Here is a 15,698-nt window from a genome sequence, read left to right on the forward strand (position 1 = left end):
CTAGCTGGAGGGGTATGGTTGCCAGAGGAACTAGTCACATGATTAGAGGATTGGAACTTTTAGGCTCAACCTCCCCTCCTACTACCCACCCCTAGAGAGTGGAGAGAGGCTCAGGGTTGAGTTAATCACCAGTGGTTAATGATTTAAATCAGCCATGCGTCTGTAATGGGCTTCCAGAGGATCCCATGGACAGAGGACCCTGGCAAGTTACCGTCCAGAGCTTAGCAAAGAGTCAGACGCGACTGAAGCAACTTAGCACGCAAGCCCGCGTGATGGGACTGCTACAAAAATCCTAAAGAAAGGGATTCAGAGAACTTCCAGGTTGGTGACCACCGGGAGGTGCGGGGGTGGGGGTTGGGGGGTAGGGTAGTATGCCAGGGGAGGGTTTGTAAGCACTGCACCCTTCGTACAAGCCCCACCCTGGTCATCTCCTACGTTTGGATGTTCCTGCTTGCTTTCCTGAGTTCTGTGAGCCATGCCAGCAAATTATCAAGGAGGGGGTCGTGGGAACCCCTAAAGCATGGCTGAAGTACCAGAGGCCTGGACTAGCGACTGGCATCGGAAGTAAGGGGCAGTTTTGTGGGGCGGAGCCATTAACCTGTGAGGTGTGTGCTTCTCCAGGTGGTCACTGCCGGAAGTGTTGAGGGAGAGGAAGACGATCTTCCCTTTAGGATATAATATTTGGAAGTAAAATTGGGAGAGTGTCAAGAAAGGAGGAAAAGAGATGGCAGCTAGTGCACTGAGAACAGAAAGACTTGGGGGAGCCCCTCTTGTTCGTCCATCACGTTTTAGGCCATCCACCCCATGGTTCAGTTCAGGGGTCGGCTTCTGGGATTCTAGGCGTACCAGAATTTCTGTCATTGTCCATAAACTAAGGTTTTGGTTTCTGATCGTGTGGTACAAAGTCAGCTTTAAAGAGAACTCTAGTTCGCTAGTACATGGATTAAGACGTCAGAGATTATTATGGGAACTGTTTTAGACTCTTCTCCTTATTTCCTGCAGACCCAAAATCATAACAGATATCCTCTCCCTCATTTCCCTTCCTCGGTCCCTTTTGCTTCCTCTCGTCGCCAGGCGTCTATCTCTTGTTCAAGCCTCCGTGCTGCACCGTAACCCAAAGGGGTTACGGATCTGGGTGCAGGAGAAGCCCCCCCGCCCCCCGACCCCCCGGGAATTGTGCTGCTTTGAGATCCACTTCACGATGCCCATGGCGGAGGTGAGGTCCTCGAGGTCCGGGCAGGCTGGACCGTGAGGTAAATGAGGAGCGCTTGGCGGTCATCTGCACCTCCACAGACGGAGCCCGGGGTCAGTAAACACCCTCGGCGGGCGCCCTGGGTTTCTGAGGTCGCATCCAGTGAACCCCATTGCTTAAGGATAAGAATAGGGAAAAAACGAAAGCGACTGGTATTTAATGTAGGACAATGTGTTTATGTTTAGAAATAGATAAATATAGCAAAATCTGAAGTTTTTTTTTTTATTACAGTCTTGCTATCCCTGGGATTGTTATTTATAAATAAAAGACTGAAGTTGCAATGGTCTAGTGTGGTCCAGGGGAACATTGTAGACAGGAATTTATATGAAGTGAACGACTTTCTCAAGCGTTGTTCCTGTAGAGTTGGGGTGAAAAAAGGCCGAACACGATTTCCTTACTGGTTGGTTCCCTCGCTTGCAGTCTAAAATGATTTGGTCATGGTTTAGGCTTTTTTTTTTTTTTTTTTTAATGAGATATAAAACCTTCCAATTTATTTCAGAGAGTTGTACTGGAAACAGTTACGTGGAAGGTGTTACTGTGGATGACTTTGTCTTTGCTACAGCGCTTCCACCCACCCTGATATACATTTGTGTAAAGAAATGTGGTAGGAAATGGCAACCCGCTCCAGTATTCTTGCCTGGAAAATTCCATAGACAAAGGGGCCTGGCAGGTTAGAGTCCATAGGGGTCACAAATAGTTGGACATGACTGAGCACAGCATACCAAAAAGAAAAGTATAAATGTTAACTATGTTTGTATTTATAAATAAATTAAGATCGGAACTCCCCCCTCCCCTGCCCTAACTCACTCTGTGTTATTATATTTATCTATCTTGTTCTCTCTGTTACAGAAAATTGCAGGGAAGGTTTGGGTATAAAAGGAACATTAATCCTTTAATGAGTTGTTGTTGTTCATTTGGTCAGTGGTGTCCACTTTGTGGTGTCTGACTCTTTGTGACCCCATGGACTGCAGCCCTCCAGGCTTCCCTGTCCTTCACTATCTCCCGGAGTTTGCTCAAACTCATGTCCATTGAGTTGATGATGCCAACTTAATGAGTTAGTCTACATCAAAATGTCTGCATTTGTGGGAGGTTGTTTTCAGGAATTCTGCATTCTTCCCCTTTTCTTTCTACCCACTGGAAGGGGGTGGGGAGAACAGCTTGATGAGTGCTTTCATCTTCTTTTATAACTCTCTCATCAAGTGATTTCAGTATCTCTGTCCTTTTGGCCTGGTCACTGGGCAGGGCAAAAGCATAGGCCAGCAGTGCCCTGGTGTAGAAGTGGCTGCCTTGGGCCTCTTCTGGTGTTCTCCTCCAGGCTGACTCCAGGCAGCCCAGGGCCTTGTTGACAACAGGGTGTTGTAAAAGGAGAGTGGTAGTCTTCTGAGTTTTGTGTAGAGGGGTCCTGGCACATCTGTGTGTACCAGTGATTCTCAAATAAAAAACTTAGATCAAATGGATCTGTCTATCTATCCACTGACCATATTTTTAGAAATCACTCTTTTTTTTTTTTTTTTTTGATTGTCAAAAACACACAACATAATAGAAATCACTCTTTAAAAAATTACTTTCTAACTAAAATGAATTGATATGGGCCAGGCTAGAAGCCGTGTGTTTTAGGATTGGCTTTGGCACATAGTCTGGGTCTCTACTGGACAAGTGAATCCTTCTTGATGAATTAGTTGGTGTCTCTATCATTTTGGCAGATGTCTCAGCATTGCACAGGTGGAGAGCTGTCACTGGGCTTTGAGAGGAGTGTCATTGGAACTGCAGGGCAGTGGTTTCATGGCAGTCCGGGAGGCTGAGGAGGTGATGGGTACCTATGGTGACCAGGCATCTCCAGAAGGGCAATGGTGATGTTGGCAGAGAGGGTCAATTCATCATCCACCCCACCCTTCTGGTACAAGGATCAGACAGAGATTATTTCCACTTAAGAAAACCCTTTAGAGATGTCTCCTCTCCTCGTGGTCAGTCCTTTCTTTTGCATAGTTCCTGGGAAGTTCTTATCTACATCTCTTCCACGAGCACAAAGTGTGACTCTAAACTGAGATTCCATTCCTTTTAACTCAGGGGTACGTGGGTTCACTCTCTCTCCCTAGTATGTTAGTCGCTCAGTCATGTCTGACTCTTCATGACCCCCTGGAAGGTAACCTGCTAGGCTCCTCTGTCCATGGAATTCTCCAGGCAGGAATATTGGAGTGGGTTGCCATACCGTTCTCCAGGGGATCGAACCCAGGTCTCCTGCATTGCAGGCAGATTCTTTACCGTCTGAACCACCAGGGAAGCCCTTCCTTCCTAAGCGCTTCCTGTGCTTTCCAGTCCTTTCCTTTAGGAATTCCTTTGTGCCTTCTTCTTATGTGCCTTCACCCTTGGACAGACTGCCACAGACCAGTGAAATCAGGAGCTTCAGACAAGCTGACAAAAGTCATCCCCTTGATGGCACTGTTGAGCGGTGACCCGGAACTCCTGAAGCAGCTGTTGTTCTGCTTCTCTGAGAGCCAGGTGAGGGCTTTGGTAATGTGGGGGGCATCGATGAAAGTGAAGGCTCGTGCCTGGAGGAAGAAGGTCTTGAGAACAAAAGCTGTGAGCCTGGGGGGAAGGAAGAGTGGGCTGGTGAGCACCTTTGATGCACAGGCTTCCTGGGTCCCCTCCAGACTCAGCCATCAGTATGCAGGGTTCCGAGTGTTTTGAGTTGGTGATTCTCTAGTTGTTCCTCCAGGACTAAATGGTTTTAAGGGGTTCTTACTTCCTTGTCCACTTTCTCATTGCTTCAAGGATGCAGGCTTCATGTTCCTTATTTAGGTGGTTGACTCAGACATTTGTACTCAGGCTAGGTTTTCTCCCTTTCTCTGTTTTTCTACTGCGGAGGAGGCAAACCTTCTCTTTGGCAGCCCCCGCTGTATGGACTAACTTCTTGGTGATGTCTATTATTTCAAAAAATGAAATACCTTCCCCCTGAGCCTCCTTCCCTCTCTTTCCACCAACCTCATTTTCATTAATTACTTCTTGTTTGCCTGTGTGTTTTGTCTCAGAGGGGTGGTGCTTTTTGATACAGGGTGCAGAATGGCAGCCGCTTTTCGAGTTTCAGTTGCTAGCATCACTGGAAACTGAAAACTAACTTAAGGTGGCCAGTTTTTTTTTTTCACTTATCATGGTCTTAGACATGAGAAAGAACATCTTGCTTACTGTGTTGAATCAAAAATGCATTTTGGAGTCAGGACAGGTAAACCTTGAGATGAGTCTCAACTCTGCCACTTATTATCTGTTCTGCCAAGAAACATTTACCTAACAACACTGGATATAAATTTCTATCTTCTGGATGAATCTAGAGCTTGTCACACCAAGTGAAGTAAGTCAGAAAGTGACAAACAAATATCGTATATTAACCCATATATGTGGAATCTAGAAAAATAGTACTGATGAACCTATTTACAGGAAAGGAATGAAGACAGAGATACAGAGAATGGAAAGGGGACACAGAAGGGGAAGGGGAGGGTGGGATAAACTGGGAGATTAGGATTGACATATTTACACTGTGGTGGTTTAATCACTAAGTCATGTCTGACTCTTTCGACCCCATGGACTGTAACCTGCTAGACTGCTCTGTTCATGGGATTCTCCAGGCAAGAATACTGGAGTGGGTTGCCATTTCCTTCTCCAAGGGATTTTCCAGACCCAGGAATCGAACCCAGGTCTCCTGCATTGCAGGCAAATTCTTTACTGACTGAGCTACCAGGGAAGGCCATATATACACTACCACGTGTAAAAGAGATGGCTAGTGGGAAGCCACTGTATAGCACAGGGAGCTCAGCTCGGTGCTCTGCAACGACCTACAGGGGCGGGATGAGGGGTGGGTGGGAGGGAGACCCAAGAGGGAGGGGATATATGTGTACATACAGCTGATTCATATTGTTGTACAGGAGAAATCAACACAACATTGTAAAGCAATTGGACTCCAATTAAAAAATTCCTACCTTTATAAATGGAAGTTCATATTATCCAAGTTGTAGGGTTTCCATGAGGAGTAAAGGTGGCTATGCTTGCACAAAGTCTGTCCTGTAGGACCTTTTCTTACCAAGTGTTGCCTTCCTTCTTGCCACCTTGGTCCCCAAAGGCACTATAGGAGCCATCACTGTGTTTGTAGTTCAGCTGCCTCTGATAACCTGGATGGAAGGTTTCAGGTGGCCTGTGATGTAGCAGTGGGACATTGGAAAAAGAGGATTCCTAAATGGGCAAGCTGATGCCGGAGAAGCCAGCGGCCCCTGATGTGCCCTGGCCTCTCAGACACAAAGGACCCACCAATAGCATTGCTCTTCATGCCTGTGGATGTCACACTTATTTGTGGAGAGAACACCTACAATGATAAAGTGCAGTTTCTGTGCTATACTCAGCAGCATTGAGATAGCTGACGGCCTGGGATCTGACCTCCTGTGTCAGTTGCTGGGTTTCATTCAGATATTTTAGTACATAGATATTAGGAGCAAGCAGGACCATGTTCTGTTTGCCACAGCCATAGGGCATCTGAGGAGGTTTTTGTGTATTTTTTATGGCAGAACCTAGGATGTCATTTGGAAGTGAAAGATGAGGTGTTGGAACACAGAATGATAACCTGAATGGAGGATCAGAGATGCTGGAACCCAAGTAGAAACTGAGGACAAAAACAGAAATATGAGAAAGAAGTTGAAAAGCTGAAGTGTAGTTAAAACTATATTTGGAAAAAAAGTAGAGGGGAATGGCAGTGGTTGTTATCTCAGGTTCTCCAGGGGCCAAGTGACTCACCCAAAACAGAGAAAGAGGCTCTGGCCGATTCTTTCACTACCTTTGGTGGGAGCTTCAGGGACAACTTTTCAGACACCCCGACATCTAGATATACAAACGGATCACATGCAAATAGGATTGTGTATGATGTGTACTTTTCTGAAAAGCTCTTGGATAAGTGGTTTGGGGAATGCATCTTATACTTGAACTTGTTACTTCCTCAGAAAATGTTTGTCGTTCACTTGTGTCCAACTCTTTGCGACTCCATGGACTGTAGCCCAACAGTCTCCTCTGTCCGTGGAATTCTCCAAGTGAGAATACTGGAGTGGGTTGCCATTTCCTTCTGCAGGAAAAACAATTATACTGCAATAAAAATTAATTTAAAAATACTTGTTTTACCTGAAGACTACAGGTAGCCAATATTGTTACCATTCTCTGGACTCTGTAGAGCTGTCAAGCAACTCAGGCTTACTCATCTCAACTAAAAGCAGTTTGTCAACGGTGTCTTTCCTCCCAATTTCAGGAACTGTAGCCACCTGAGTACCACAGAGCTCCGAGGAGTGCACTATTTCTTCACTCACTGAGAAATTCACATTCCCTGAAAGAAAGAGTGTGTTGATCTGAGCTTAGAGGTCCCAGGGACCTCTGCACATCATGTCCAATCTAGTGTTCTTGAAATCCCCAGAAAACAGTGTCCTAAGTTTTGTGAGCAATTCAAAAGCTTTTGTTGTTGTTCAGTTGCTCAATTGTGTCCAATTCCTTGTGACCCCATGGACTGCAGCACTCCAGGCTTCCCTGTCCTTCACTATATCACAGAGCTTTCTCAAACTAATGTCCATTGAGTCAGTGATGCCATCCAACCATCTCGTCCTCTGTCGTCACTTTCTCCTCCTGCCTTCTATCTTTCCCAGCATCAGAGTCTTTTCCAAAGATAAAAGCTTGCCCCTGATTTTAAGGAGCTGGCAAGTTCAGGGGTGTGTACAGCATCCACTGAAGTCTTTGGCTTGTGGGGTCCAAAGAGTCAAACCCACTTTGAGGAACCTTCTTATTTTCACCATCTTTGAGTGGAGCGGTCTCTTCAGAGAACTCTCACTCACCTAGAGATTTGGCAGTAACCAACCAGGATACCAATTGCCTCCCGTCTGCTCAGAGGCAGGAGGAATATTGGTCTTTCTCCACAGGACAGCCGTGAAGTCAGGAGAGGCTTCCAGCTGCACAGCCACCTGTAGCCCCTAGGGGGCAAAGCGACACCAGAGAGAGATGTTTAGAAAGGTAATAAGATGACACATGGGATGGGCAAGGGAGAGAGCCTGGAGTGAATCTGAGGTGTTAAAAAGAGACAGATGGACTTCAAAGAGTAGCATTGACATAAACAGACTGCATGTATAAGATGAATTAAAAGCTTTGCCTACAAAGGTCTGTATAGTCAAAGCTATGGTTTTTCCAGTAGTCATGTACGGATGTGACAGTTGGACCATAAAGAAGGCTTGGCACCAAAGGATTGATGCTTTTGAATTGTGATGCTGGAGAAGACTCTTGAGAGTCCCCTGGACTGCAAAGAGATCAGACCAGTCAATCCTAGAGTAAATTAATCCTGAATATTTTACTGGAAGGACTGATGCTGAAGCTGAAGCTCCAATACTTCGGCTACCTGATGCGAAGAGCCTACTCATTTGAAAAGACCGTGATGCTAGGAAAGATTGAAGGCAGGAGGAGAAGAGGATGACAGAGAATGATATGGTTGGATGGCCTCCCCCACTCAATGGATATGATTTTGAGCAAACTCTGGGGTGTGGTGAAGGACAGGGAAGCCTGGTGGGCTGCAGTCCATGGGGTCACAAAGAGTCAGACACAATTGAGCGACTCAACGACTAAATGGGAAGCTGCTGCATAGCACAGGGAGTTCATCTCAGTGCTCTGTGTTGGCCTAGAGGGGTGGGATTGTGGGTGGGATGGGGTGGAGGCTCAAGAGGAGGGGATATATATGAACATAGAACTGACCGAGGGCAGGAGGAGAAGGGGGCGACAGAGGATGAGATGGTTGGATGACATCACCGGCTCAGTGGACATGACTTCACTGACTCTCCAGGAGATAGTGAAGGACAGGGAAGCCTGGTGTGCTGCAGTCCATGGGGTTGCAAAGAGTCAGACACGACTTAGCAACTGAACAACAACATATTTACATTAAAAGTTTGTATCAACTTCATATAGAACATATATATTTGTAAATATGTTTAATATAATATGTATTATGTTTATTAATTTTTTGTACCAGTAATGGAGGAACAAGGAAAGTGAAAATAACATGTTGTCCTGAGGAAATTTAGGTACTGACTTTGACTCGTGAGAATTCTCCCAGCTAAATTTGTAGCGAGAGTCCATTTGGAGCTCCCTCTTTCAATTTTTTCCTTCCTTCATTTTAAAAAAAATACACACACTCATCTGCTTATTCAATTAAAAACATTTATGCAGTAAACTTTATGCATATAAGCACTTCTATGATATAAGTGCCTCCTATCCTTAATATGGTTTTGGTTGCAGGACATAAACGACGCCAGAAAGAAGAATTACATTACATATGGTTAAATGCAATGTGTGTTAGAAGAAAGGTACAAAGTAAGTCATAGGAATTTAGAGGAAGACTTAGAAAATCCAAATAATGGGATTGAACAGTGCTGACTCATGTCATTTTTGGACCCTCGGTCTAGGTAATAATAAAATATTTTTTGTAAGCTTGAGAAATGAAAGAAGATCTAGAGTGTGTAAGATATAGTTTCACAGACAATGTTTTATATATTTTTGTAAAAAAATTCTACTTATGCCCCTTAGGACCCTAGGACCAGATTATTAGTGATGTGGTAATATATGTAATTATATTTATGTATATATGTAATCCTATCACTTCATGACAAATAGATGGGGAAACAGTGGAAACAGTGGCTGACTTTATTTTTCTGGGCTCCAAAATCACTGCAGATGGTGATTGCAGCCATGAAATTAAAAGACACTCTTTGGAAGGAAAGTTAATATCAACCCAGACAGCATATTGAAAAGCAGAGACATTAGTTTGTCAACAAAAGTCCGCCTGGTCAAGGCTATGGTTTTTCCAGTGGTCATGTATGGATGTGAGAGTTGGACTATAAAGAAAGCTGAGTGCCGAAGAATTGATGCTTTTGAACTGTGGTGTTGGAGAAGACTCTTGAGAGAGTCCCTGGGACTGCAAGGAGATCCAACTAGTCCATCCTAAAGGAAATCAGTCCTGAATATTCATTGGAAGGACTGATGCTGAAGCTGAAATTCCAATACTTTGGCCACCTGATGTGAAGAGTTAACTCATTGAAAAGACCCTGATGCTGGGAAAGATTGAGGGCAGGAGGAGAAGGGGACGACAGAGGATGAGATGGTTGCATGGCATCACCGAATCAATGGACATGGGTTTGGGTGGACTCTGGGAGTTGGTGATGGACGCCTGGCGTGCTGCGGTTCATGGGGTCACAAAGAGTGGGACACGAATGAGCGACTGAACTGAACTGAATATATGTAATTGGAGTCACGGTTTACTTCAGTGATCTGTAAGAGATGTTATGGGCAAAAAGCAATTTAAATTCATGCTTAATTTGGGAATGTCCTTACCTGAATGTACTTGGGAAGTTAGTTTAACACAGTGGTCTTGAGTGTCAAGGCTTCTCTCCGGATCACAAGAGTAGGGCATCGTGACCCCCAAGAAGAAGTGCTGGAAGGCTTGGAGAGAGGCAGTCGAGAGAGACACCAAGTCCAGTGTCACTGGGCAGACACAGGACCCCTGCCTTCCACTCAGTGATGGTATCAGGGACTGTTACTCACTCCTACTTCAGTTACACCCAAGGAGCTGCAGAGGACAGCCATGTGATGAACAAAAAGCAAGCAAGTGAGCTGGTTATTTCTAAGATGGTAACTGGGCTTCCCAGGTGGCCAAGTGATAAAGAATCCAATTGAGTGACTGAGCATTCATGCACAAGATGGTAACTGATGAGTGTGACCCAATATCATACGTTTGAGTCCTCTTAAAAGAGTTAGGGGCTTCCCAGGTGGCTTAGCTGGCAAAGAATCCTCCTGCAAGTGGAAGATCTGGGTTTGATCCCTGAGTTGGGATGATCCCCTGGAGAAGGGAAAGGCTACCCACTCCAGTATTCTGGCCTGGAGAACCCCATGGACTGTATAGTCCATGGGGTCTCAAAGAGTCAGACATGACTGAGCAATTTCATTTTCACTTTCAAAAGAATTATAGAAATTAACAGTATAATCAAGGCCCAAGATGGAAAAATAAAAGGCATTTCAGTGATTCAACTTCCCCCAACATGGTCATGCCTCCCACAAGTCTGTACAACCATTAGAAATCTGACTATAGGGATAGTCTCCCTTGTTGGTCCAGTGTTAAGACTTTGAGCTCCCAATGCAGGGGCCCCAGGTTTGATCCCTGGTTAGGGAACTAGATCTTGTATGCCACAACTAAGACCTGGGGCAGCCAAATTTTAAAAAAAAACATGTGACTATAGACTTGAAATTGTCATTGAGCTTCCCTCTCTAAAATACTATGTGACAACTTTATAATTCTAAAAGTGGTTTATTCCCCTTGCTTATTGGATTGCTTCAGGTTTGCTGTTCAATATGGCATCCGTGCTTGGTGTTAAACATTAGAAAACTTGCTTATAATTGGCTTCCCTGATAGCTCCTTTGGTAAAGAATCTGCCTGCAATGCAGGAGACCCTAGTTCGATTCCTGGGTCAAGAAGATCTTCTGGAGAAGGGATTTGCCACCCACTCCTGTATTCCTGGGTTTCCCTTGTGGCTCAGCTGATAAAGACTGCCTGCAATGCGGGAGACCTGGCTTCAATCCCTGGGTTGGGAAGATATCCTAGAGAAGAGAAAGGCTACGCACTCCAGTATTCTGGCCTGGAGAATTCCATAATTAGTCACCTCTTTTATTTTCTAGACGTGCCAGGAATACATACATATCTACAATTGATGAACTGGTATAGTTAGACCAGAGTTTTGTAAATTAGCCTAGTCCTGTTTTGAAATGACAGATAATTAGAGAAATGGTTGGAAATAATGAAGTCATGTTTTTACATCCAAAGCAAATGTGGTTGAGTGGAAGTTACTTTATTACCACCAAGTCCCAGATCTAGGCTTCAGGGAAATAGCTTCTCACGGTCTTAGTGATTGGCTTTGAATGGATCTCCCCCATTACCACAGTATCTTCCTCAGTGGCAAGGGCCACTTTGAATATTACAGTGGGAAGAAGAATATGCTGCTTTGAAAAAGTTATTTCCATACAATGTGACATATATGAATAATGCAGCTAAATATCTAGTTCTTCTGCTAAAATTAAAATGTTAAAACAGTTGCACTGGAAACCATGTTCAGTCACTCATTTTCTGAATGGATAGAATCTTTGTCAAAAGTAGAAATGACTGGACTTCTCTGGTGGCACAGTGGATAGGAATCCGCCTGCCAGTGCAGGGGACATGGGTTCTGAGATCCCTGGTTTGGGAAGATTCCACATGCGAAGGGGCAACTGAGCCTGTGGGCCACAACTCCTAAGCCCGAGTACTGTAATTACTGAATCCCGTGTGCCTAGAACCTGTGGCCTGCAATGAGAGAAGCTACCACAATGAAAAGTAGCCCCCACCCACTGCAATCCAGTTCAGCCAAAAACTTTTTTAAAAAGTAGAAATGACAAAATCCTGGAGAAAGTATAACCTAGTGTAGGAGAGACTGGAAGGAAAGTGAAAGTCACTCAGTTATTTGGGACCCCATGGGCTGTCCGGTCCATGGAATTCTCCAGGCCAGGATTCTGGAGTGAGTAGCCATTCCCTTCTCCAGGGGATCTTAACAACCCACGGATCAAACCCAGGTCTCTTGCATTGCAGGTGGATTCTTTACTGGCTGAGCCACCAGAGAATGGTGTATATTTTGGAGGTGAGGGTAGTTGGGGAGGGCTTCCAAAAACAGTAGAACTTTCACATTAGACAGAAGCAGGAAGCCTAAGCTGCCCTTTAGGCAAGATATCTCCAGCTGTAAGAAGAGTCATCTCAGTAATGAATGGCAAGAGCTGAACAATGCCAACGTTATTAGTAGAGAGATTCTTGCAGTGTTTTTCTTTCTATAGATCCATGAAAGCAAACTTAATGTTTTGACTTACCTGTTTTTAATTTGTGAAAAAAGGCAAGAAATGGAACAGTATAAACTTCTAAACTAGAAAGGGATGAAAGGGAACATTCTCTATCCAGTATGTGTATGTATATTTTTGATGGGGCAAAGGAAAATCAGGACACAAGAATCATAGCATTTGCTTGGAGTTGAAGTGGCAGGAGCTAAAAATCTTACAACTAGTAGCCGAGGTTCTTTGGTCTGCATTTTCTTTGAACAGGAATACAAACAGATTCAGAATTAAGGCTTGTAACAAAGTGTTCCCTTCTTAGGTGGACTTATTTTCTGTCAAAGAACTGATAAATGAGGAGACTGTATAGGAATTGTTTATCCTTCCCTCATGGATTTTTTTTCTGCATTTATACAGTTTCATTTTCTGGGTTTTTCTCTGCCATGGCCACTGACTTCTTAGCTTGGCCTCTGACTTTCTTTCCTCATTCCTCAGAGTTTTCTAGGGTTTCAGTTCTCTATTCAGGATCTGCCAGTCTGTATGACCAGTTTATCTAGCAGGTACAGTAGGGCTTCCCTGGTGACTCAATGGTAAAGAATCTGCATGCCAATGCAGGAGACTCGGGTTCGATCCCTGGGTTGTAAACAAATTGGATACAATTTAATGACTAAACAACAACAGCAAATAGGAAATAGAGTGATCATACTTCATTTATAGTGTTGTTTATTTGCTAAGTTGCCTCCGACTGGACTGCAGCACCCCAAGCTTCCCTGTCCTTCACTATTTCCCGAGGTTTGCTCAAAGTCATGTCTGATTGAGTCAGTGATGCCTTCCAACCATCATTTAATTTAAAAATTATTTCTCTTTCTTTGATAGTATTCCATTTGCTTAAAGTGTCTTTTTTCTTTTGCTCTATCTCTCATACACTTGCTAAAATGCTCTTCATTCCATATGATATATCTTCTATATGAAAAAGCATCCAGACTTCTCAAAATTATTCTCTTCTGATGTGCACTTCATCCACTTGCTATAGGAATAATATATTTTATCTTACTGTTTATTTTTTTGCTTATTGAATGACAGCATAATGTCCAACGCAATCCAAAGAAGTGGCTCCTGCCGTGGCTGTTTTTATTTTACCTGGATGATAGAAATTTATAGGATCAGGACAGAATTTGGGATGTTTGAGCTTCAAGTTGGTGAATACCTTTAAGTCTATGTCCTGGAAAGAAAATAATTACCAAATCAAACACAAATATTTAAATATTATATAAAAACCCCACTTTGTGTTAAAAATCATAATACCTAATAGGTGAATTACATTATTGTTTTACATAACCAAGAAGAGTTCAAAATACTCAGTGTAGCAGTGGAATAATAAAATTTTTCCAAATTTTTTCCCTTGAATTTTTTTGCATAGTAAAGCTGAGTATTGTAAAGGTAAAGTTATAAAGCCACAGAGCATGTTAAAAGGAACACAGCTGTGTGAACACACATTCATAATCAGCCGTGTGTCCTGCCTTGGCTCTGTTACAATGAGCTGCGTTCCTTAAGCAAGTCCCTTAACCTCTTTATGTCCCTGTTTCCTCTGGAGAAAAGCAACGATCCAGACTGGGTACTTTCTAGTATTTTTTGTTCATATAGTGTTCTGTTAATCCTAAATAATTCATAAGGCAGAGTATTAATGGATATATGGGCTTTACAGTTAGGGTTAGGTTACCATCATGAAGCTATAAACATCCTCTGCTTGGCTGGGTGATACTGGAGAGCCCATGAGTTCATCAGTAGGGGTATTATGAAGATCAGGCCTGATACAGTGTTCTCAGTCTTCTTCCCACTGAGTGAAGCTCTGAATGAAGTCTGTCATGTCCCTCCCAGGTAGCAGATTATATATCTATAAAAAAGGGGGAAAAAAGGAGAAAAATTTATTCTTTCTTGAGTGATACCCATCAAAAAAAAAAAAAAAAAAAGAACCATTGTGATCACTACCAATCATTTCTTGAGTGTCCATGATCTATAAAAGAGATTTTGTAGACATTTTGTTTTGAATAGTGTTTTGCTCTAAAGCTGTATATTCAAGAAAAGACTAAAAATATTCCAAGTACCTAAGACTAACAGGACATTAAGAGAGCACTCAGGACTTCCTTGATGGCACAGTGGATAAAACTCCACCTGCCAATGTAGGAGACATGGGTTGGATCACTGGTCTGGGAAGATTCCACATGCTGAGAAGTAGCTAAGCCTGTGCCCTACAACTACTGAGCCCACGTGCTACAACTCCTGAAGGCTGCATGCCTGGAGCCTGTGTTCCACAGTGAGAAGCCACCACAGTTAGAAGCCTACGTACTGCAACCAAGAGTAGCCCCTGCCCATCACAACTAGAGAAAGCATGTGCAAAGCATCAAAGACCCAGTGCAGCCAAAAATAAATAAAACTGAAAAAAATGGAGAGAGCTCAAAGACAAATTCTAGACCTTATGTTTGAGAGAATATTTATAATTTGATATAAAATATATATTAAACTTAATATACACTTACAATATAGTAGCAATCTCAATAATAAAACTTTACTACATGAAAGAATAAAATTAGTTTTGTAGGTCTCACTCTCAAGGTGCAGATCAATTCATTTGTGTTTGTAATCTAAATAGGCAGTGGGTAATCTTGCCACTGGGCTTCTGTGGTAGCTTAGGTGGTAAAGCATCTCCCTACCATGCAGGAGACCTGGGTTCAATCCCTGGGTCAGGAAGATCTGCTGGAGAAGGAAATGGCAACCCACTCCAGTATCCTTGCTTGGAAAATCCCATGTACTGAGGAGCCTGGTAGCTCACCTACTTTTACCTTTCATGTAAAGCAGTAATTTTCTCAAGGTCCCTTCAAACGTGTAGCTATTTGTTGAATAACTTTTGAGTTATGCAAACCAAACCAACCAACCAAAACTTTTCTTGCTTTTCACATATTTCACTAAACAGTCTAGTTTGTGATCCATTAGTGTTATATAAACTTCCCAAGTGCAAAGAATAGTTGAAATTGTTTGCATTTCTACTTTTGAAAGCTGCAATGTCTACAAGTTTCTCTTTATATGATCTTTTTATTAGAAAATAGACATTTAAGATTCAAAGTATTTTATTCTTGTGAGGTGTAAGAAATTAGACTCTTAAAATAAAAATGAAAATCTCAAGAAACAAACATTCGAAATAGATTACCTCCCATGCCTTTTTTTCTCAGAAAGTTACTAAACAGGAGGAAGGAAACTAAGAAACAAGTCATGGGATCCAGGACACAGTGAATCAAACCAGGAGAGTTTTGAGCAACTGGCCTGGAGAACGGACAATCCGGAAGAGAGCAAGAAGATGGAGGTCTCCAAAGAGAAAAGGAAGTGGAGTTAATAGAACTGAGTTGAACACTGTTTACAGAATCATTAGAGGTGTAAAGACAGACAGAAAATGGGAGAACAAAAACCTTAAGCAAATATGAAAATAAGGCAATGATTAAACTCCAGGAAAAATAAAAACAAGCAAGAGGGGAAATATGATAATAATACACAATTT

General features: G+C 43.0%; 1 pseudogene; it reads right to left on the reverse strand.

Annotated features, from left to right (window-relative positions):
- Positions 1 to 11,233, reverse strand: part of LOC122679945 — a 101,325-nt pseudogene extending 90,092 nt beyond the window's left edge.
- Between the last annotated feature and the right edge of the window lie 4,465 nt (positions 11,234 to 15,698).

The sequence above is a fragment of the Cervus elaphus genome, chromosome 22, assembly GCF_910594005.1.
Source record: "Cervus elaphus chromosome 22, mCerEla1.1, whole genome shotgun sequence".
In the NCBI taxonomy this organism is placed as follows: domain Eukaryota; kingdom Metazoa; phylum Chordata; class Mammalia; order Artiodactyla; family Cervidae; genus Cervus; species Cervus elaphus.